Here is a 24,560-nt window from a genome sequence, read left to right as displayed (position 1 = left end):
CATGGGAAATCATCTGAATTTTTCAAGGAACTCCTCGACAGAATAGGAGTGACCCGTGAGGAGTCTCTTCAATTTGAATTTGAGAGTGTGTGGATTACTGCTAAGGTTTTTTAATTGAAAATGGATGCAGCTGTATACTGCACACCTTTCTGCGCAAGAGTCAAGGAAGCTCGATCCAAATGCAGATTGGATTTCTGCCCAATATTAACTGAATGAAAGCTGCTAATTCTTGGTTGTAAGCTTATATTGTTAGCAAGAAACAACAGTAAGGAATATAAATATTGAGAGGTCAATGTCAGAATACCCAAACTAGTGAACAGGGGTCAACAAGAGGTTTGCGAACTTACACCAGTTATTGCCTCAACTGCCTGTTTCTGAGCCAAAATATCCTTTGAGAATGAGAAGAGTTATCCCAAAATATAATACCATATGATATAAGCGAATGAAAATAAGCAAAGTAGACTAATTTCCGTGTCGAATGATCACTTACTTCAGAGACCGTTCGAATAGCAAAAATGGCAGCCTTAAGTCTTTGAGCAAGATCCATTGTGGGCTTTCCACGATAGTTTACTACCTACCTGAACACCTAGAAATCTGAACTGTTCATTTTTACTAATCATATGTCCATTCTGTCAAATTAAAATGTTGGGTTTTGTCAAATTGTGTGTTAGAAACTGTAAAAAATGAGTCTTACTGTGATTTAGTGTTAGTTTATTTTCTACAAGCCATGAACTTACGTCATGAACTGCACTATTTCAAACAGAGCCAGTGTTGCACACAACATCCTATACTACCAAGCTAGTGACATCAGCAAACAGAAATGTTTTAGACTTACCTGTAATACTCCTTTACATAAATAAGGAACAGGAGTGGCCCCAACACTTTTCCCTGGGGCACCCTCATTTGACTGTGCCCGCAATCAGACCCCACATCACAGCCATTGTCAACACTATGAATAATGACCTTTTGCTGTCTGTTGTTAAAGTAAGAGGTGAACCAATTGTGAGCTACTCCCCGTATTCCATAATGGTTCTCCACCAAATTAAATAAAAACAATAAATGAAAAAATTATAAAATACAGTATAAAGACAAAGATAATGAAAAAATAGTGAGGTGGGGTGGGGAAGGGGTGTTAATGGAGAATGAATTGAAGACGATGCAGTGATGCAGAAATATGTTGGAGGGCAAGTTCCCATTTCCAAAGTTTAGGGAAACTAGTGTCAGATGAGAGCCACCACCTAATCCCTCAACATCTGCACCAACAATCTCTTCCAGGCTTTCCTCTCTTGCAACAACCCAAAAGACCTTATTCTCAAACAAATCTGGGCAACATCTTTCCCTCACACTCTGGCTAATACATCTCCCACTTCCAAAAATCTCAGAAATACCACCCTTGTTTCAGTACCACCCAAGCCTTGAGTGCTTCAACATGTCACTCTGCTAAGGCTATATCCTTCTTAAGTCAAGCCTTGATATGAGATCCTCGCTCCCAGATATTCTACCCACAGCATCCAACCCACTTGTCTCCACCCTAACCTATGCAATTTCATAATCAAACCATACAGCAATTAAAAATGTCTGCCCCTGGTAGCTGAGTGGTCAGCACGACAGAATGTCATACCTAATGGCCCAGGTTCGATTCCCGGCTGGGTCAGAGATTTTCTCCGCTCAGGGACTGGGTGTTGCATTGTCCTTATCATCATCATTTCATCCCCATCGACACACAAGTTGCCGAAGTGGCGTCAACTCGAAAGACTTGCACCAGGCGAACGGTCTGCCCAACGGGAGGCCCTAACCCGGTTTTGATCATCTCCATGTACTCTCCAATTACCACTTATGCCAGTCTCAACACTGCTAAATCCCACAGTATTAAAAGCAGAGCAACTTATGGAACCATACATGTTGTTTAACAACTAACTTTTGTCCACTGCCCTGAATTTTAGATTATGATGACAGCTACTAAACTGGTAGAGTGCATGAATGGGCATTGAAGAACTGTCTGCCTTGGGGCATGCAGGACCCATTTGCTGTAAGTGCTCTATAAAATGACTTGAGGGACCTGAGTGCCAGCTACACAACACAGGCTGTTTGGAGCCTTCTACCCAGTGGTAGTTTCCTGGAACTGTGGAGGTGGCAACTCCAACACATCTCTGTGTTCTGACATCCTTCTGAACTTAATCTTCATTAACATACCCCTCCCCATCCCCTGAATTTTTAATTGTCATCATCTCTTTATTTCAATTTTTGTATTTTTAATTTATTTTGACTCACTGTTTTCTTCATTTTCATTTTCCTCCTACTTCTTTGTCTCTGTTCTTATGCTCCCCCTTTCTCTCTTTTACTATAATTCTCAATAGTACTATCCTTTTCTCTTCCTCTTAATTCATTTTTTGTTCCCCACTTGTCTTCCTCTTCTCTGCATTGAACCTGGCACTGTGCCTACCAATGCAAATACATTTTTTGAAGCTGTTGCCCCACAGTTCATAAGTAAGTAGGAACTGTCATAGTTCACCACCAAGAGCTGCTAATAAATACTCCTTTATTACAACCAGTTTCTTTCCTCAGACTATGATCAGGTATCATAAGTCACTACTTGGATCTTAAGTTATTTGACATTGTAGGTTTTATTAACACTGTGTAACATGTTTTAAATGTCTGAAGATAGCTGATGATGATCTGGGGGCTGAAACTAGTTGTAATAAAGAAATATTTATTAGCAGCTCTTGGCAGTGAATTAGGATTTTTTAATTTTTTACTATATTTATTTTTTTATTTATTTCCCAATTTTCTTGACACCCGTCCCTTTCAACTCCCATTGCCCTCTAAGCAGTTGGACCCCTCTCATCGTGGGCCTGAGTGACCTGAGATAACTTTTTTAGCCTATTCCTCTCCCTTCCCCAAAGAAGGAATATTGGTTCAGAAAGCTAGATAAGTGTTGTGTAGTTTTATATGTGCCTGTTGGTAGTACTGAAATTTCACCTCCTGATGATTAGTTAAAAATGCATTTAGTTTTTAAGGAACACCACACTCTGTGGAAGCTCATAATTTTATTGTTTTATCAAGTGAACTTTTGATACAATTATGTGGCAGTAAGAGTTCTGTCATTTGCTACCTGTTGATATTCCTGTATACTGAATTATCCTGTTTTTGTGTGCATCAGCAAGCATTATACATACTGTTTTCTCCACACAGGCACATGAAGCATTTTCTCTGTCCATTAGTGTTAGCCATCATTCTACATTCATCTTCTATATCAAGACTTCAGTGTAAAGCCAGGTCACACCTTTCCGTATAGGAGAAATGCACATTTGATAAGTCAAACAAATGATTACAATTTCAGAAAAATTGGATAATTTATTCAAGAGAAAGAGCTTCGCATCAGTAACATGTTGGTCCACCTCTGGCACTTATGCAAGCAGTTATCTGGTTTAGCAATGATTGACAGAGTTACTGGATGTTCTCCTGAGTGATATCATGCAAAATTCTATTAAATTGGTGCAGTAGGTCATCAAATTCCTTAGATAGTTGGAAGTGTGATGTCCCCTCTCCCCTTTTTGATGTCGCTGCTGATGTTGAGCCACTACTGCTACAGCTCGGTGGAATGGAGACACGATGCGCAGTGATGGTTGTCCCCATCAGATAATGTGGAACAGCACCTGACAATCTCTAAAGAAAATTGTTCCTCGCATAATGTATGAAAGTCCGTTTGTGAGTCTGCACAGTCTTCTCAGCAATGCGAACTGCTGATTTTAATTGTCTGTTATGGTTTTATGAAGATTTGGTATGTATGCCTGGTTAGTTAGTTATTGCAGTATTGAGTGAATCATTCATCACTGGCATTGTTTCACACCACTGAAACGAGGAAAAATTCATTTGCGGTTCAGTATCAATAGTTGTTGTTATGTTGCTAGGCAGAATTGTTCGCTACGGCATGACGCAAATCCAGACATAATCTGTAATGCTATCTTGCTTTCGTGCATCATGATATTATTTCGGCAAAACACTCCTTTCACTGCTCAATATTCATCAAGTCACTCTTTCAATTAAAATGTTCACAGTTAATTAATTTTGATCATCAACTATCACACAGTTCAATTAATGATGGAGTCAACACATGAGATTTCCATTACTGATGAACAATTTTATTGTTCCTTCTTAGCAGTTAGTTTATAATCATCACACCACACACACACACACCGATGGATCAGATCAATTACGATTCTTTTCAGTTCGGTGATCGTGACAATTACAACAACTTTGACAGTCAGTGTATTTGTATTATCTTCGTGTGTTCATATTAATGTTTCCTACTCCAGGCTAATCAGGTATTGCAGTCTTTGATACTATGTCCATTCTTTGTTGTAACTGTTCACTTTGATGAAGGTTGAAGGTTGAGTCCAACAATAATATCTCCAATAATTAAAGTTCATTAACTTGTCGTACACTATCAGAATATCACATCAGTTCAAGTTCTCAAGTCAGAAAAACTGAGAACAAGGTCCGCACATTTCTATCACACAATATTACTTTTTTTAAAAAAGAAACAATCTTGTAGTGTTCCGTTTGTAGTACTATAACAAACGGTGCTCTCTCTCGACTTGATAGCAAGCAAGCTAGCAAGCGACTGACTTTTCCGTGATCGAGCATTGTAGATGCATTGAATTTCCTTTTCACTGTGTTTACAACTTTCTTTCACAATAAATGTTACCTCTGACCGACATATTACTTTGGACTTAACTTTCATTGTACTGCTTTGCAGTTATTACTAAGATGTTCGATAGCTAATTAAAAATAACCTTACTTTCTTTCCAACTTTATATCATGACATACTCAGTAATTATTGAAATTGGTTTTCATCAAAACTTTAAGGTGTTATATTATTGTCAAAGTTGTCATACCTGTCAGGATAACACTGTTCCCTACTTTAAATTATCATGACATTCTTATTTGGGTTTTCGGGTTTCTTGGGGTGTTACAGAAGGCCCTGCCTATAATGCTCCAAGCATTCTCGATTGTGGAGAGATCCCGTGACCTTTCTGGCCAAGGTAGCATTTGACAAGCATAAAGACAAGCATTAGAAACCTTGTAGTGTGTGGGTGGGCATTATCTTGCTGAAATGTAAGACCAGCATGGCTTACCACAAAGGGCAAAAAAAGGGAGCATGGAATATTGTTGATGCACCACTGTGGTGTAAAGGTGCCACAGATGACAACCAGAGGAGTCCTGCTATGAAACAAAATGGCACATCAGACCATCACTCCTGGTTGTCAGGCAATCAGCTTGGTATCCCACTGCTCTCTGGGGCATGTTCAGACACATTTTCGGCCTGGAATTTTAATCACAGGAGTAGAATTGTCTTCAGTAATGAGTCCCACTGAGAACTGAGCACTGATGACCATTGAAGACGTACCTGGAGATGCCCCGGACAGCAATGGGATACCAACCTGACTGTAGCCTACCACCATACAGCCCGACAACCAAGAGTGATAGTCTGGGGCTCCTTTTCTTTTCAGAGCAGGACCCCTTCGGTTGTCAATGACGTCAGCCTTACAGCACAATGGTACATCAGCGACATTCTATGCCCCTTTTTGTTGACCTTTATGGCAAGCCATCCTGGACTACATTTCAGGAAGATAATCCCCACTCACATAATGTGAGCATTTCTACTGCTTGTCTTCATGCTTGCCAAATTGCAAATGTACATCTCTTCTGCTGATTTCCAACCCATTTCGATAGTACATTCATGGTGGATTCTCTTTCCTTTTTTTTTTTTTTTTTTTTTTTTTTTTCTCTTAGAGTGTATTATGTCAGTTATCATTTTGAGGAAGCTATTTCTGCTGGTTACCCCAACTTTAGTCTTCAGACAGTGTTTTCTGAATTCAGAGACCTGTCCAAGTTTAATCTAAGATCTCTTAGGATGGATTTGTGATGTAGGTTGTGACCAGGCCAAGATAAATTCAGTGTTCTACAGCAGCATCTACCTCTATACTAGGCAAGCCACCTTATGGTGTGTGATGTAGTGTACTTATGGTACAACTATCTGATAACCCCTTCCCTTTTCCATCCATGATTTAGTGCGATCTTTCTGCTATAGGGTCTACAGAAGGTTGCTCCTAGGTGCTTTATGGAATTTACTGTTTCCATAAATTTGTCACCAATATTGTACAATAGAGGATTTCTTCTCCTGTGTAAGCACAATATGTTACATTTATTTATATTCAGGGTCAACTTCCAGTCGCTGCACCATTCATCAATCCTTTGCTGATCTTCCTACAATTTGCTACAGTCTTCTAGTTTATTACCTTCTTGTAAACATTATCCTAACACACTTTCCTCAGGCACTCATGAAATCACCTTTATATCTGTCAATTTTGTTCTCTTAAGAACAATGTGTTGAGCTGTGTATGCAAGGAAGTCTTGAAACCTGTTCAGATCTGGTCCAGTCCTCAGTAAGCTTATATTTTTCACTACATGCCAGTGTGTAACTGTATCAAATGCCTCCCTGAAGTCAAAGAACATGGCGTCATACTGACCACTGATGTCTGTGGAGCTCTAGATATCACGCACAAACAGATTGTGCTGAGTTTTTGGAAGATCTGTGTTTGCAGAATCCATGTTTATTTTTACAGAGAAGATTTTCATTCACCGAAAATGATATAACATGTGAGCATAAAAAATGTTCCATAATTCTGCAAAAGATTGATGTCAGGGATATAGACCTGTAATTATTTGTAACTGTCCTGTGACCCTTCTTTAAAATGATAAAAAAATGTGCTTTATTCCTGTTGCTAGGTATCCTTCTTTGTTCCAGTGATAAACTGCTGCTAGAAAGAGAGCAAGTACTTTCACATGATCTCTATAGAATCTTATATGTGTCTTGTCTGGTCCAGATGAATTTCCTCTACTGTTCCGTTTCCATTTATCTCAATATCTGGTATTTTGATGTTTGTGCAGTGATTGAGGGAATGTATTACAATCTTCTATGGTGAAATAGTTTCAGAAGACCGAGTTCAGTATTTTGACCTTCTGTCTGTCATCTTCTGTTTCAGTGCTAACATCTTCACTGAGTGACTGGATAGATGATAATACCACAACTGCTTAGAGTTTTTAGCCAAATTTTTGGCAAAATTTCACTTTCAAATTTATTGAAAGCTTCTCTCCATGGTGTCATTATCTTCATTTTTGCTTCATTCAGCTTTTATTTGTCAGTTGAATTAGGATTTCAGATAAATCATAAATCTGTGATGAAGTTCACTTTGCATCCATAGTAACTTTATTACACAGCTGTTAAACAACAATGGGTCTTTCCCATCCTGTAAAACCTTGCTTGTAACATACTTGTCTAAGTTGTGGTGAACAATGCTTTTGGATCGTATCCATTTACGCTCCATATCTTCATCCTCAGAACTGAATGTTTGATATTGACTACTGAGGATACTCTGCAGTTTGTATCCTGTCACTGCTGCCGAGTAAAAATATTTTCCTACCTTTCTTAGTACTCCTTATGACATCTGTAGTCATTGATGCTATCACAGCCTTATGATAAGTGATGTCCTTCTCTGTGTTAACTGATTTGAAAAGTTGTTCGGTTCTGTTTGTTGCTAGGAGGTCTCAGACAGTACCCTCATGCGTTGGTTCTTTGAGTATCTGCTCTAAGTAATTTTCAGAAAAGACATTCAGAATAATATCACATGACTCACTGTCTTTGGTATCAGTTTTTATTGCTTTACTCTCCTGTTCTGTAGCTGATAAATTGAAGTTTCCCCCTGTTAGAGTAATGTGGTCAGTAAACTTATTCGTGATACTCAGCAAGTTCTCTCTGAAGTGCTCTGCCACTAGAGTTCCTGATGCACACAGTCTATAAAACCATTTGATTATCATGTTTGCCCAATGTTATAAAGTATAAATCCACCCAGATTATTTTGCATTTGCAGCCCATGATAACCTTGGTAGATATTATTGAATTCTTTACTGCAGTAAATACGCTGTAATCATTGGCATCTAACACATCCTTGTGAGATACACTCCTATCTGCATTAGGATTTTGTTACTGTTCACTTCCAGTTTAAACCACCTTTTTGTTCCCAATACTATCTGGGCATTATTACCTCTAATAGCTGACACTAATTCTGTGACTTCATTATTCATACTCTGCAGTTTACTAATATCATAATGACATTAGCTATTACCATCTGTAAGGCTGAACATTCTGTGAGAATAATGCGGCTGATCTGTATCTGATTTTGGAAGGCAACCCATCACTGATCCCGAGGGAACTTCCTCTAACCTGAAAACCCTAGTGTGCATGACATGTTTACTCTGGTTTCCTAGGAACATGCAATGCATGCCTGACATCTTGACGGAGTGCCTACAATTTTCCATCCAGTAGTAGTGGTTGAGAAGTTTGCATCCAGTATCATCACAGAATTGCCTGAGCCCATGATTTTACCATCCATTCTGCTCTAAACCAGAAGAGCATAATTGACAGTGAGTACAAGGTGAATAATAATGAATTGAGGCTATACCCTGCATGTGAAGCTAGCTGCCTTCAACAAATCAGCCAGCTGCCAAAAGGAATTAGCTGCACTCAGTATATTTGATAGCTGGCAGCAGAGCTTCCTCTGCATTTCTACATGATGTTATATAGAAAATAATATAAATAGATGTAATTGAATTTGATTGCATTGTTAAAATGTTTGTGGTTATCTTAATTTTTCTTAGCGATCGGACTTTGCTGACCTTCTAGTTGAAGTTACAGGCAGCGAAGAACTCTGGGAACACCAGCGCTTGTCATAATCATGAAAATCCTCTTCCTGTAATTTGCCTCTTCACTTATTTCAATAAATAAAAAATACTTGATACTGGTCTTCCATATAACATTATTCATGCACACATGTGATACATAAAGCTCGCAATATCTTAAGTCACACATCTTCATCCTCCTTCTACATATGATAGAGTCTGTAAGAGTGAAGAAAACAAAAACAAAAAAACTGTACAATAGTTGACTGTTTTTTCATTCGTTTATCTGCATCTTACCATGCATTCATAATTAATGTCTTTGCCAACCATCTGGTTACTCGGTGTTTAAGTTTTTGTTTTTTAATAAATCTTAATTTCATGACATCCTGGGGGCCTTTCATCATGTACTTATTCAGTGACCCCCTGCAAACATCCTGAGTTTACACTGCCATTCTTTCCTGAACTGCCTGCTATTTTCTGAGGCACTCCATATGTGCCTAACATTGGAGCTCCCATTCGCTAACTTATCAGCCTTCTGCAAGTGTCCATGCTGGTCATGCAAATCAACTACTGACCCAAGAGGAGAGGCACTCCATGATGGCTCAAATGTCTTATCAACACTGGAATGATAAGACATAAAGGCACAGCCATGTGGCCCATTCCCAGTTTCTCCCTCCACCCAGAGACACACAAACCCAACCACCACTCTCCACCATTCACTCTTGAGGGAAGACAGACTGTGCTAGATATTATGTGTTGGAGGATGTTTCCAGGGGATTCCAATGGTGCCAGAGGTGTCACAGCTTTCACCAGTAGTACTTCAATGTCACCAGCCTGTCAATGGTGGCAAATGCAGTTTACTGCTGTTTCTGGACAGAAGACTAATTCTCCTTGCATCTGAACATAATGAACACAGTTCTTACCTATTTCATATTCTCTAAAAACTGTATAAAAATCTAAAAAAATAGAAAAAAGGTCAGGACTATTTGGAGGGGGAAAAAAAGAAAAAAAAGCAGACTACGGTAAGAGATAAAATTTTCTGATGGGGGTGCTACTGAAGTTAGGTTGTAACACACAACTCCAGTAATGTCTACACAATGCACAATGACTAATGCTCTGAACAGACTTTTGTCATTATTCTGAAGAAAATGTCGCTGAAAGGAGCATTCTCTTTATGAAAATATAACCTTTTACGTAGCTGATTTTTTTAAAAGTTAGTATCATTGTCTTCTCATCAGGAGAGTGACTATGTCCACAGGTACTGATTGTGCAAAGAATATATACAGATTCCGTAGTTGTGAATGTTTGAGTGAACCACTAACTATGAAAGGGAATAAAATGTCTACACTTTTAACTTTCATATTTTCAACTCTTCAAATCACAGACTGACAACATTTAATGTCAATTCACTTCCTTGAGACACTAATTCCCATAAACTTGTCTCCTTTGCACAGTGTCACAAGCATGAATTTGCTCCATTACACATCATTTTGGATTCACTCATTTTCTTCGCCAAGCAGACTTTATTAGGTGACTGGAGGGAAACTTTTCTGTTGAATGTTTTGATTTCTTATTATGTTACAGCCTCACACTGCAGCTTCATAATGAATTGGTTGTCTTTCTTTTATTGGTCATAGCTATGATGATGGTTTGAAATTAAACAGTGTAATGCTCTCATTTGGATAATCTGCCATGAAAATCATGGTTTACTGGGCACTTTGCTTTACTCACAGTCACAATAGATACTTATATTGTATTAAAAGTTGTTTTCCTTTCTTTTTAGGTGGCAGCTAGACAATTTGTATGGTCATAGAGGACATTGTTAAGGAGTGACATAGGTGAACCGCTAAGTAGTAGTGAACTCTGAATTATAAATTTAATGTAATTGGATAGATAATAAACTTACTTGCCAGGCAGCGGCAGGAGAACATACACAAAAATGGTTTTATTTATGCAAGCTTTCAGAGCCAGTGGCACCTTCTTCCAGCAGAAGAGTTGAAGGGGAAGGAAGAGGGGTGAAGAGAAGTGAACTGGAGGGCTTTAGGAAAAGCAGGCGAGTTTGGAAAAGTCACCTATAACCCCAGGTCAGGAGGGACTTACCAGATGGGATGAGAAGGAAAGACTGATTATTGAGGAGTGCACTGGAGATTTGAAAATCCGAGAGCTTAAAGGTGGAAGACAGGGTAATATCCAAGACAGAGATTACTGCTAAAACATCATGCAAAAGTTAATAAAAGTGAAAAGCTAAGTGCATTGTATGTAACAGAGATGAGAGAGGGAGGCAAAAAATAGACAGGTCAGAAAATGAAAGATGTAGGAAACTAAAATGGAGTTAAGAAAGGAGTAGTTACTGTGAAGAAATGCTGAGAAGGAAGAAATTAACGTAAATTAGGGCCAGATGGGCGGCTAGATCCAAGGACACATTGTAGCACTAGTACCCACATGCGAAGTTCTGAGAAACTGGTGCCTGGGGGAAGAATCCAGAGGGCACGTGTTGTGGAACAGACACTGAGGTCATGACCATGATGTTGTAGAGTATGCTCTACAGCAGGATACAGTATGTTGCCAGTATACATCATCTGCCTATACCCATTCATCGTAATTGATAACTTAGGATGAATGGGCATAGGTATAGGGTCTATAGATAACTTACGATGAATTGGCACAGGCATAGTGTGTATACCAGCAACACATAATATCATGTTGCACAGCATGCTCTATAATATGGCAGTCATAATCTCAATGCCAGTTTCACCAACCATCGGGATTCTTCCCACAGACACCAGTTACTTAGAACTCCCTAGGTGGAAATTAGCAGTATAACATGTCCTTTGTTCTCACCACCTTCCTATTCCTTTCGTCACTCCATTTTAGTTTTCTGCATCTTTCTTTTTCTGACCTGTCAATTTTTCACCTCCCCCTCCCACCTCTGATACATGTAATGCACTTAGCTTTTCACTCTTGTAATAACTCATGCACAATGTTTTAGCAGTAATGTCTGTCTTTCTTATTACGCTTTCTTCCACCTTTAAGCTCTCAGGTTTTCAAATCTCATCCAGTGCAGTCTCCAATAGTCAGTCTTTCCTTCTCATCCTGTCCAGTAAGTTTCCCCTGATCCGGGGTTCTAGGTGACTTTTCCAAGCTCTATTGCTTTTCCTAAAGCTCTCCAGTTTCTTTCCTTTCATCCCTCTTCCTTCCCCATCAACACTTCTGCCGGAAGAAGGAGACACTGACTCTGAAAGCCTGCATAAGTAAAACCATTTTTTTTTTTTGTTTGCTCTTCTGCTGCTACTTGGATTAGATTATGTTATCTATCCAATTACATTATGAAGTATGTATGTGGTGTACCAGAGTACACATAATCACTTGTAAAATGATACCTCATATACCTAGGAATAACATTTACTCTGGTTAAAACTTGTGAGTAATTTCAAGTCTATATTTTATATATTTTTTATGAATGCTTTATTTTTTTTTTGATAGTTACTAGCAATAACTTAGCAGTATTCAGGAGGTATACCAGCTAACATGAAATGTATGAGAAAAATTGTGCTAAGCACCTTCATTTGTTACCAATCAGTTGTTCATCTTACTAACAATACAGAATATCACTCCCAGGATGTTGTTAACACATCAGACAAATATGAGTGATTGAAAATAATAGTAGTAATAATAGTAATAAAATAATAATAAATCTTATATTTTATATAGGGAAGTTTTTCTTGAAGTTTTGTAATAAAATCTAATAGGCAATGATTGGTTTTATGCAGATTTTCTATGGGAAATATCATTGTAGTGTTGTAAGTTGGATAATAGACAGACACACAGACAGACAAACACACAGGACATCAATGACTGACAGTATACTATTTTTTTCTACCATGTGGTGTTTGTTCTTTCTCTACACGCTCTGTTTGTTCTTTCTCTACATGCTTACAATAGGAGTTCATTGGGGTTATGTTTTGGAGTCTGCCAGAGACGTTATGACCAGACCGTTCTGTAGGAAATGTCGACCAACTTGTCCCCTCAACATCACAATGAAGGACTTTAGCAGGAGGGATTTCTTTGGGGTGGGGGGTGGTATGGAACACAATCTTTTGGGGCTAAATTATTTCTTTCTTGTATTTTAATAAACCTGTCTTCTTCTCCTTTGTTATTTCTCCAATAGGAGGATGAACTCTGTCTTTCTCACCATTTCGTATTCACAAGTTTCTATCACTGAAACCCTTCCTTCTTACAGATTATCTTAGTGCAACCCACGTTCACAGGGTTGCCAATGAAAATGACACACATGGGATAATTTGACAATGATGCTTAGACAAAGTTTTATGACTGATAATTATGTTTTGCACTTTAGGCACATCACATGTTGTGGGGGAAAGTGTGCATATAGAAAATTGATGGAAAAGGTGATAGACAAACATGTGCACATCGCACATCAGTTATGATAAAAATGGAGAGATGGAAGAATTGGAACAGAAGTCTCCTGGAGTAAAGGAAGTGTTCTGATGTGGCAATAAAGTCACAAATGTGGAAGAGTGAACAAAATTTATTAAAGGAAAAGGTTTCAGAAAAATTAAGACACTTGAAAGTTGATATGTAAGCAAGTAAATATATTTTGTAATATAAGTATAATAAAGAGTAGGAGACATTTACACATACCACTAAGCATTCATCCTGATACATACCTATAACATGTCAGATTAAAAATAGGGAAAGGATGAAAAAGAAGTTCAGATACAGTGACCATAGACCAAGATAAGCTGGTGGTGCAGAGTTATTGGCAGAAGGTATCACATGAAGGGAGGCACGTGACAAGGATAAATAGTTCACAATTGAGATAAAACACTGGCATAGAACAGTTAAAAATGTAAGTATTGATATAAGGCAAGACCTGAGGAAGGTGAGAATGTTCACAAGGTAATGATCATGAGAGTCAGACGTAGAAGGAATAATATGAATAATGAGAGTATAAGTTGGATCAGATACTTTGTAGATGATGGTGTGGTGTGCCTGAAGGCAACATGTTAAGATGATAAAGAGTAAGTGGCTCTATGGAAAGGATAACTTACAACTTAGGTTGGGTGAATCGGAAAAAGGAAGGAGCTGTACTGTTTTTATGAAGGTAGAGCTGTGAAGGGACACTTGCATCTCAAGTGGAAAGATAATTCAGAAATATATACCCCTAGACTGAGGTGTAAATGCACATAGGAAAGATTTTGACATTATACAAGCATTTTCCAGACTAGTTTATTTATTTATTTATTCATGTTCTGCAGATTCAATATACGAGAGAACTGTATGGATGTGGAATCAGTCATAATTATACATGAGAACAGTAGCCTACTTATATGGGGTGTTCCATCCGAAGTTTCAGATGAGATTATCTCGAAAACTATACATCAGGTAAAAATAGTGGGTAAGATAAGTTCATAAGCTCAAAGTGGTACATCAAATGATACTACACGTGACCCCCATCCCCCACCCTCTTGGGTGGGGTGGGAGGCAACTTTTGAATCTTAAATGAAAACCCCCATTTATTATTGCAGATGCAGATTCTCCATAAAAAAGTAATCAAGTTTTGTCTGAAACATTTATTTAAACTATTGACAGATGGCGCTAAAATCAAGAAATGTTCACCAATGAAGCTACATTCATAAACTATGGCGAATTAAATAGTCATGATTACTATTATTGGTCCCCTGTCAATCCACACTAGCACAGACCCGTTGACAATCAAGACAAATGGTTGTTAGTGGTCTGGTGTGGAATTTTAAACAGTTACTTGATAGGACCGTATTTTTTTTTATTGAAATGTTACTGGGGAATCTTATTTACCACTTCTCCGTGTTGATTTGTTGGGGCTAATGGAAGATGTTGATTTAGAAACTAGGCAATTAATGTGGTTCCAACAGGATGGAACAGCTCCCCATTATGCCAAAAATGTGTGCTACATTTTAAATTTACAGTACCCTGGTCGGAGGATAGAACATGGCAGACCAATTCAGTGGCCACCACGGTCACCAGACCTAATATCTCCTGATTTTTTTCTTGCGGGGTTATTTAAAAAATATTGTTTATGAAAGACAGCCCACAACCTGAAATGATATGGAGCAATGGATTTGAAGAGCATGTGCAACCATACCACGGGATGTGCTGCTCAAAACTGTGGACAACTTTCGCAGACAATTGATTTCATGCATTGAAGCAAATGGGGATAATTTTGAACAATTTCTTCATGGCTAACTTCATTAATTAAGCAGCCCAAATTGTGAGAGGGAAGGGGACTCACACTAATGAAGCACCCCAACATGTGAGAGGCAAGGGGACTCATACTAATGAAGCACCTCATGGGAACATCATTCTACTACATCCATGTTGTTCCTGGGTAACACTAAAAGTAGGATGCAATACATTTTGTACAAAAATAGCTTAATTTGGCATAATGAAAGAATTGGTGCACATTTTTTTATTGGTTTGATGTGTCTTTCTCAAATAATTCTAAATAAATCAGAGATCCTCCACAATTTTACATTTTTCTCGATTTCAGTGCCATCTGTGAATAGTTTAAAAAAATGTTTCAGACAAAGCTTGATTCCTTTTTATGGAAAATCCGAATCTGTAATAAAAAATGGGTGTTTCCATTTAAGATTTAGAAGTTGCCCCTCACCCCACCCAAGGGGGCAGGGGCTGGAGGTCACGTGTAGTATCATTTGATGTCCCCCTTTGAGCTTGTGAACTTGTCGTACCCACTATTTTTATCCAATGTATAGTCTTCAAGATAATCTCATCTGAAACCTCAGATGGAGCACCCTGTAGATGTTAATAGGTACAAATTGCAGTATGTGTAAAGGAACAAAATATGTTAACACTTAAAAGCTTAGGCACTTCCTAAAGTAAAATGGAGATATAAAGCAATAAATTACAACTATTCCATATTAAGTTATAATTTTTTTTAGAAGTGAAGTACATTGTTATTCTGGCATAGGTCATCATGTTCAGTTACAAAGTGGTAACAGCAAATATTACAAGTCAATGTGCCATATCTGACTTACAATATAGAAGTGTTTATGTCAAAAAACTCATCAAAAATCTTAAAAGAGTGTTTCAGAAGATATTCTTTTAATTTACTTTTAAATTGTGGTATCAAACTAGTAAGATTTTTTATGTCCGTAGGAAGTGCATTAAACGCCTCTTTGTTTGAGTAGTGTACAACTTTTTGTACTAGACTCAAGTTTTTCCATCTGCACGTAAGTCCTGTTTAGGTCTTGTGTCTTAGTCATGATAGTCACTGTTGGTTTTGTGCATGGTAGGTTCTTAACTGAAAAGGACATAAGGGACAGGATTTATTTTGAGGTCACTGTTAATATTTTGGGTATTTTAAAAAAAATTTCCGTGTGAATGATTTCTACTCACTCCACTTGGAATTCAGATTGCTCTTTTCTGGGTGACAAATAATTTATTTGCCATCGGTTGATTTCACCAAAATATTGTGCCATATGACAACAATGAATGAAAATAGCCAAAATAAGCAGCCTTAATAGCATCAGTATTTGCAGTCGCTGCTGTAATACGCAGAGCATAAGTTGCTGAACTAAGTCTTTTTCTCAAGTCCAGAATACCACACAACCAATTGAATTTATTATCCAAGTGGAGGCATAAAAATTTAGAAGAATATAGTTGATTTTTTTTAAAGTCTGGCCATTGAGGTGAACCATTTGTAGAAATCATTGAACACAAAGTTGGCAGATGTTGCATGTCACTGTTGGTGTTTTTTCAACTAAAAGAGCTGTATCATCTGCAAAGAGAGTAAATTTGCTAGTACCTTTTGTACAGTGTGGAAGCTCATTAATAAAAATAAGAAAGAGCAAGGGGCCCAGCACAGAACCTTGCAGAACTCCTGTACTTATAGTTCACCAACCAGATGAGGCTGTTGTGCCATCTCCATGATTAAGCGATACTCTCTGCTTTCTACCAGTTAGGTAGAAAGCCACATTGCCATTGTGCCACTTAAACCATAATAGACAGTTTTTGAAATGAGGATTTCATGGTTCACCCAGTCAAAGGCCTTGGTTAAATTACAAAATATGCCAACTGAAGACAATCTATTGTTAAGTGCTTCTAAAACATTATTGGTAAATGAAAATATAGCATCATCAGTTGACAGGGCTGCATGGATCTGAATTGAGAATGGCTAAGATCCTTGTGGATGTTCAGATGATCCACAATTTTTTTATGTATAAGTTTCTAAAGAACTTTGGAGAAACTTGTTAAAAGGGAAATCAGGCGATAGTTGGAAGCATCAGTTTTATCACCTTTCTTGAGTAGTGGTTTCACATCTGCATACTTTATTCTGTCTGGGATGATACCTTGTTGAAGGGATTCATTAAATATCTGTTTACACAAATGGCATTATGAGAATGTTTAAATACCTCAGAGGAAATATTATCAAAGCCAGATGAATTTTTGTTTTGCATTTTAGTGATGGTCCTTTTCACCTCACTGACATTAACTGGAGCTATATGTGTTTGACTTATTTTGCACAATCAAAATTCTTTTGAGGAGGCCCATTGCCTCATTGATCGAGACCTTACAACCAATTTTCTGGGAATGTGTTAAAAAGTGCTCATTAAGGACACTTGCAACTGCATCAGCTTCTTTAATCAAACTAGCACAATGTCTTATTTCTATGTTAGAAATACTATCATCCCTTTTCCCTGCTCCCTTTTGGTAGCACTCCAGATGATTTTTATTTTATTGTTTGAGTTGTCTATTTCAGATTTAATATGTAATGTTTTACAGCACTTTATAACTCTTTTCAATGTTTTACAATATGATCTATAATGTTCTTTTACGGCAGCTTCATTAGAACATATTTGTGGTGTATATAACTCTCTTTTTGTCTCACATGAAATTTTTATCCCTTTTGTAATCCATGGTTTCATTTTGCAAGCTGGGGATTCATTTTTTATAGCTTTTTTAATTTTTTTAAAATACTGGTTCAAAAAGGGACATGAATTCATCAGTGAGTAGGTTGAATTTAATATTAACATTTCTTTCTTAGCACACTGGACTCACATTCGAGAGGATGATGGTTCAATCCCACGCCCGGCCATCCTCATTTAGGTTTTCCGTGATTTCCCTAAATCGCCCCAGGCAAATGCCAGGGTGGTTCCTTTGAAAGGGCATGGCTGACTTCCTTCCCCGTCCTTCCCTAATCTGACAAGACTGATGACCTCACTGTCTGGTCTCCCCCCCCCCCCCCCCCCAAACAACCCAACCCATTTCTTTCTTTATATACTGGGTCAATCTGCTACAAAGGCTTGTTGAAATTTTCTAATGTGTCCACATTGATTATTCTGAAAGACCTAAAAACTGGTTTACAATTAATGCTCAAACATGTTATTAGTAGTAAACAACTGCCCACCATGGTCAGTCAAACCATTGAGAATTTGAATTACAGTACTGTGACTGCTACTAAACTTATCAATAAAGATGTTGTCAATAAGGCTAAGACTGGTATCTGTCACCCAGGTAGGAAATTCATCTACTGGAGTTAGATTAAAGGTTTGTAACAAATATTCTATTTCTCTTCTATTGGTGTTGTCTGTAAGGAAGTTTACATTAAAGTCACCCAGAATGACTAAATACTTAGCCTTTGAATATATTTTTAACAAAACTGATTCAAGTTGTTTTAAGAAAACACAAATTTTCCCTGTAGAAGCCCTTATATTGTCTTCGCTATAACTGACTTATTATCAGCAAAAATTTCAGATCCACGGGCTTCAAAATGAAAATCTTCACAATACATACTTAAGTTAAGTGATTTATGAGGTATGACCACTTTGACATATATTGCAGCACCACATTTCTCTCTATTTGCTCTACAGTAACTACCAGATAGGACATACCGTATTTACTCGAATCTAAGCCGCACTTTTTTTCCTGTCTTTGTAATCCAAAAAACCGCCTGCGGCTTACAAGAGAACCTCCCCATCGCACCCCCCTCAGATTTAGTTATAAGTTGGCACAGTGGATAGGCCTTGAAAAACTGAACACAGATCAACTGAGAAAACAGGAAGAAGTTGTGTGGAACTGTGAAAAAATAAGCAAAATATACAAACTGAGTAGTTCATGGGAAGATAAGCAACATCAAGGACACAGGGAACGCAGGAGCGCCGTGGTCTCATGGTAACGTGAGCAGCTGCGGAATCCAAGGTCCTTGGACAAATCTTCCATCGAGTGTAAAGTTTAATGTTTTATTTTCAGTTTATGTGACAAACTCTTATGTTTTCATCACTTTTTTGGGAGTGATTATCACATCCACAAGAAAACCTAAATCGGGCAAGGTAGAACAATCTTTTTACCCATTCGCCAAGTGTACAAGTTAGGTGGGTCGACAACATATTCCTGTCATGTGACGCACATGCCGTTACCAGTGTTGTATAGAATATATCAGATGTGTTTTCCTGTGGAGGAATCGGTTGACCTATGACCTTGCGATCAAATGTTTTCGGTTCCCATTGGAGTGGCATGTCCTTTCGTCTACTAATCGCACGGTTTTGCGATGCGGTCGCAAAACACAGACACTAAACTTATTACAGTGAAGAGAGACGTCAATGAACGAACGGACAGATAATAACTATGCAAAAATAAAGAAAGTAAAATTTTCGCTATAGGGAAGACTTGAACCAAGGACCTCTCGTTCTGCAGCTGCACACGGGACAACGGCGCTCCTGTTGCGTAGATGTCCATGATGTTGCATATGTCATCCATGGACTACTCAGTTTGTATATTTTGGTTATTTTTCACAGTTCCACACAACTTCTTCCTGTTTTCTCAATTGATCTGTGTTCAGTTTATCAAGGCCTATCCACTGTGCCAACTTATAACTAAATCTGAAGGGGGTGCGATGGGGAGGTTCCCTTGTTAGAATCGAGTGCAAAGCAAGCGGAAGTTCTGAAAAATGTTAGTAGGTGCCGCCACAACTAACTTCTGCCGACGAATATATGTAGCATGCTTTGTAGACACAAAGATAAATACTGGCGCCAAAATGTCTGCGTCAATAAATAAATTTAAAAAAAGGTGGAAGACGAGCTTTTTTCCTCCGTCCCGAGTTTCGACCATTTTCATACATTATCCAGAGAAGTAAATACAAATTCCGTATTGTTCATCTTCGAATGTAGCAGAATTTCAATGTACTATGAAAATATGACTGGGAAGACTGTTTGGGATGTTTGTCAATATGGCCAACTCTACGTTCTGAATTTTTTCCTACCTGTGAGAAGAGATGGTTGCTAATAGGAACCTGATGAAATGTGAATCACATGCACTATTCTCTTCACCATAAGAATAATACGAATATAAACATTTTGCCATGTATTCTTTCGTGTTTGCTGCTATCTCATTTAAATCCTGTCTGCCTAATAAACTACAAAACTAGAGCGAGACAACAGCAAACGCGGAAGAATATACGTATCGTGTCATGTTTATATTCGTATTATTTTTATGCCTAATAGTGATACAATCAGAAATGAAGCACGGCAACTGAATAGATTTTTAAATCTAAGATGGCTAATTTCTGTGCAGAATTTGATGTACTAAAGAAGCGGCCGCAAAGATTTTCAAACGGAGAAAAATTTTTGGCCTAACTCTCGTTCAGAACATGTTCTATCGTATGCAGTCTATTATTTGGTTCTTGTTGATCATTATTAAAGAAAGCAGCAGTGTAAGTAACAACAAATAGCAGTCTCTTGCCATTGTTTCGCTAATGAGATGATTCCTCTCTTTTTTTTTTAATTGTAAGCGGCGGTAGCGCGCACAAAAGCAAGCCATGCCGCGAGCGGCGACAGGCCGTAAACACGCACTATCAGATTGCGACAAACAGTGCATGACACAGTACAGTAATGCATTTTCAGCTTACAGTGGCGTAAACACCTATAACAAAGAAAACGGCACTTATCAGATCAAAGCAAAATAAGTAATCGATTCAAACCAGACGAAGCACGTGAAAAAGGAAGGGTACCCATATAAATACTGATGGAGCGCCTGACGCATAGCAATGACTACCTGGTAAAGCTTAACTGCTAAGCTTACGACTCGAACCAAACTACTGTAGCTGTATCGTCATTCATTCGACCTAAATTGTGTCTCATATTACAATGGACCAACTTTATTTAGATTTGGAGGTGCGGCCTAAAACTTTTCTCTCCTCTTGAACTTCGAGTCTCAAATTTCTGGTGCGGCTTAGATTCGGGAAATTTTTTTTTCCTTTTTTCGAGTCTCATTTTTCAGGTGCGGCTTAGATTCGAGTGCGGCTTAGATTCGAGTAAATACGGTAACCCTCCAACTGAGCCATCAGCATGGCAGACTTCACATGGTGCTCCGTGAAACACATTAGATGGGCTTGGGCTAGATGTTGAGGGCCAAAAGCTCCACTTTATCTCTAAGTCTCCTGATATTTTGATGGAATATACATAATTTATCATTGATAATAGATTTTAAGTTGCAGTGTTTGGAGATTAAATTAATTTCTCTCAATACATAAGGATTGCTACTTGATTTACTGACAGGCTCCCTCTTAAAGGCTATGTTTGTGCACACATTACTTACAAATTGACTCGTGTAATGTGGTGTGGACCTGGTTGATTTAACTTTTGACTACATTTCTACTGCAGTTTAAGGAAGCAAGTATGTAGGTTAGGAGTAGATAAGCATATTGTTGATTTCAATCCAGGAAGTAACTCTTCAGGTAAATGTGTGAACTAAGTTAAGTAATTTGAAATTGTGTTGTTGCTGATCATGATGATGTTTTTCTGGGGGAGGAGACCAGACAGCGAGGTCATCAGTCTCATCGGATTAGGGAAGGATGGACAAGGAAGTCGGCCATGCCCTTTCAAAGGAACCATTTGTATGGAGCGATTTAGGGAAATCACGGAAAATCTAAATCAGGATGGCCGGACACGGGATTGAACGGTCGTCCTCCTGAATGCAAGTCTTCTATCCTAACCACTGCACCACCTTCCTCGGTTTAAAATTGTGAATAAACATGATATAAATACATCTGCCAAGCCCTGGAGTAAAGAGAATATGACAGTAAACTAATGTCACCTATTTACAGCAAGGAAAGTGAGATAATTACTGAAATTTAATATCTTGAAAAACCTACAGAAATGTTTGTGCATGTCAGAAAACCCATGGGTACAGTTAGCAGAAGTCATGTTACTTGGATAATAACAACAAATGGAGAATTATAAAGTGTAATCGTAAAATTAAAATGTCCAAATGATGGAACGAAGGTGAAATTTTGCTATGATGCACAAAGACTGCAGTGAAAAAGGAAGTTGTGTGTAAATCCCACAGGGCCTAGATCTGAACATAGTTTGGTGTTAAGTAAAGTTATGATGGGAAGTAATTGATGAAATATGAGCAGAGTTGAGTGAAACATTGTGTGATGTCCTAGAGGGAAATGAACTGCAAGCAACCTTATTATTTTGTAAAGCCATAACATGAAAAAATTGTTTGAAATTGGGTGTATATTGTAAATATGTTATACTTTTATAATTAAATTTGCGAGCATGACATCTTTCGTCTCAATGAGAGAATACGAGTTGTAAAATATCATTCTTAGAATGACATGTTCCATGTCCTTAATATTCATTTGGTGACGAAATTTGCTCATACGTTAAGGTAGTTAGTAAATAGGAAGCATCCCATTTACAGGGGGTCTTTTGATAGTTTATACATATCAGAATGTTACCGATCCTGTGCTATCAGCGATGTGGACCATGGACTGGTGCCTTTAACTGCTGGTGAAGTCATTTACTCTGTAGGGCTGTGAAGAAAAGGCACAGAGTGCACATGATCTCCATGATGCCAAAGAAATCATCACGGTATTGATGTTCAGATTTTATTGGACTCTTGTCCTGGGTCTCATTGAAACGGATGCATGACAACATCGAGCTGGAGTGTAATGTGTGTTGTCATTTCATCAAGAGAAGTTAGAGCTGTACATTATAGGAAATACATTTAGTTCAACTTCTCTGAGTGTGTTGTTCCACTGGAACAAGAAAAGTCTCTTTCAGCATCTTAGTCCACAGGGCAGAATCTGTGTCATGGTTCAAAGGTACTGAATAGCAAGACCCTTAGAGCACTGATACTGTATGGTGACTGCAAGAAACAATAAGAGAAACAGGGAAACTACAAGGTACGGAAGTTATGGATTGATTTCTGGACTGTTTCAGTTGCCTGTTCCTATGACCCCCATTAGGAAATTAAAGTCCAAGGTAACATTCCACTGGCCATTGTGAAAGATAGAACATTATTTCTTTTCTATACAGCTAAATAAGAGAATTTGAGTAAAAATGTTAAATGTTTTAAATCAAAGAAAACCACTGACAACGATGAACCAATCAAGGGAAACATTTTTCAACAGTGATTTGATCAACAGTTATTTGAGGACTACTTCTTGAAATCCTTGCAGTCTTAATAATGTGACAACAGTTTTCATCAGAACGTAGGATGTTGTGAGCTATAGAGCTTACATGGGCAGATATTAAAAAAGACCAGAAATCCTGATGATAAATGCTTGTGCTCCCGGTTGGGGGGTATGTGGTGGGCCAGCTCCTCATCCATAGATAAAGACAGCCAGCTAAAATACACAGTAATATGCTTTGGTTTTCAGATGGTTTTAATGGAATTTTTCAACACGGAACATAAACGGACTTTGCATTTTGGTATTTGAAATGTACAAGGCATCTGTAGTAAATGACAAGAAGTTCTGATGTAAGACAGCAAAACATGGATAAAGCTGAACTTTAAAAAAAAGGTACTTTTTTTGAGTATCTGCTTGAGTCTGTAAATTATTGTAGTGGAGTGGACAAAAATATAAGGGAAAAAGCAGGAGTAGCCATTATTCTAAACAAATGGTGGTGAAATCATGGACCTCATGGGAAGCAGTTAATGAAAGGTTGATGAAGCTCAGTCTAGAAGCTAGATCAATGAATATAGTGATAGTGGGATTGTATGCCCATGCTGAAGACTCATCATTGAAGGTGAAAGAAAATTCTGAACGGATGTTGTTAGAGATCATAGAAGCCATTCCAAGTGGCCATGAAGTGACACAGGCAGGAGATTTTAATAACAGAGTAGGGAAAGAGGGGAATAGTAAGGATATTGGGATGTATGGGAATGATATTAGGAATGAGAATGGGAAAAGATTGCTGGAGTTATTGGAGCAGTATTAATTAAAAGTAGAAAATACATTTTTTTCCCTCAAGGGTATACAAGATTTACATGGTATAACCATACAATAGGGTTGAAATCAATTACTGATTATCTAATCTTGAGGCAAAAAAACTAATTTAAAACTGCAGGATGTAAGAGTTAAAAGAGGGGTAGATTGTGGAAGTGTCCATCATTTGGTGGAATGTAAAATTTATATCGCCTATACTTATAGAAATAATAGCCAACAGAAGAGGCTGTAACTTACTAACCAGCCTGAAGACAGATGGTATAAGATGGACAATTTAAGGGAAGATAGTACTAAATACTTATATCAGCAGTGACTGGTAAGTTAATTGGAGAGTGCAGAGAGAATGTGAGCATATAAAGAAGGCTGTATATGAAGCAGCGAAAGAAGCCCTTGGAGAATATGAGAAGAATATGAAACCAGTTTGGTGGGGTGCAGAAATAGCAGAGGTGATTGAAAGGAAAAAAAAGCTTACTTGATGTTGCTGAATGTGAATGACTGTTAAAGTAGAAATACATATAGGACACTAAAAAGATAAGTAAAAAGAGAAATGTTAAAAAGGAAAAAC

This window comes from Schistocerca serialis, chromosome 2, assembly GCF_023864345.2.
Source record: "Schistocerca serialis cubense isolate TAMUIC-IGC-003099 chromosome 2, iqSchSeri2.2, whole genome shotgun sequence".
Taxonomy (NCBI): domain Eukaryota; kingdom Metazoa; phylum Arthropoda; class Insecta; order Orthoptera; family Acrididae; genus Schistocerca; species Schistocerca serialis.
Note: the sequence above shows the minus strand (reverse complement) of the source record.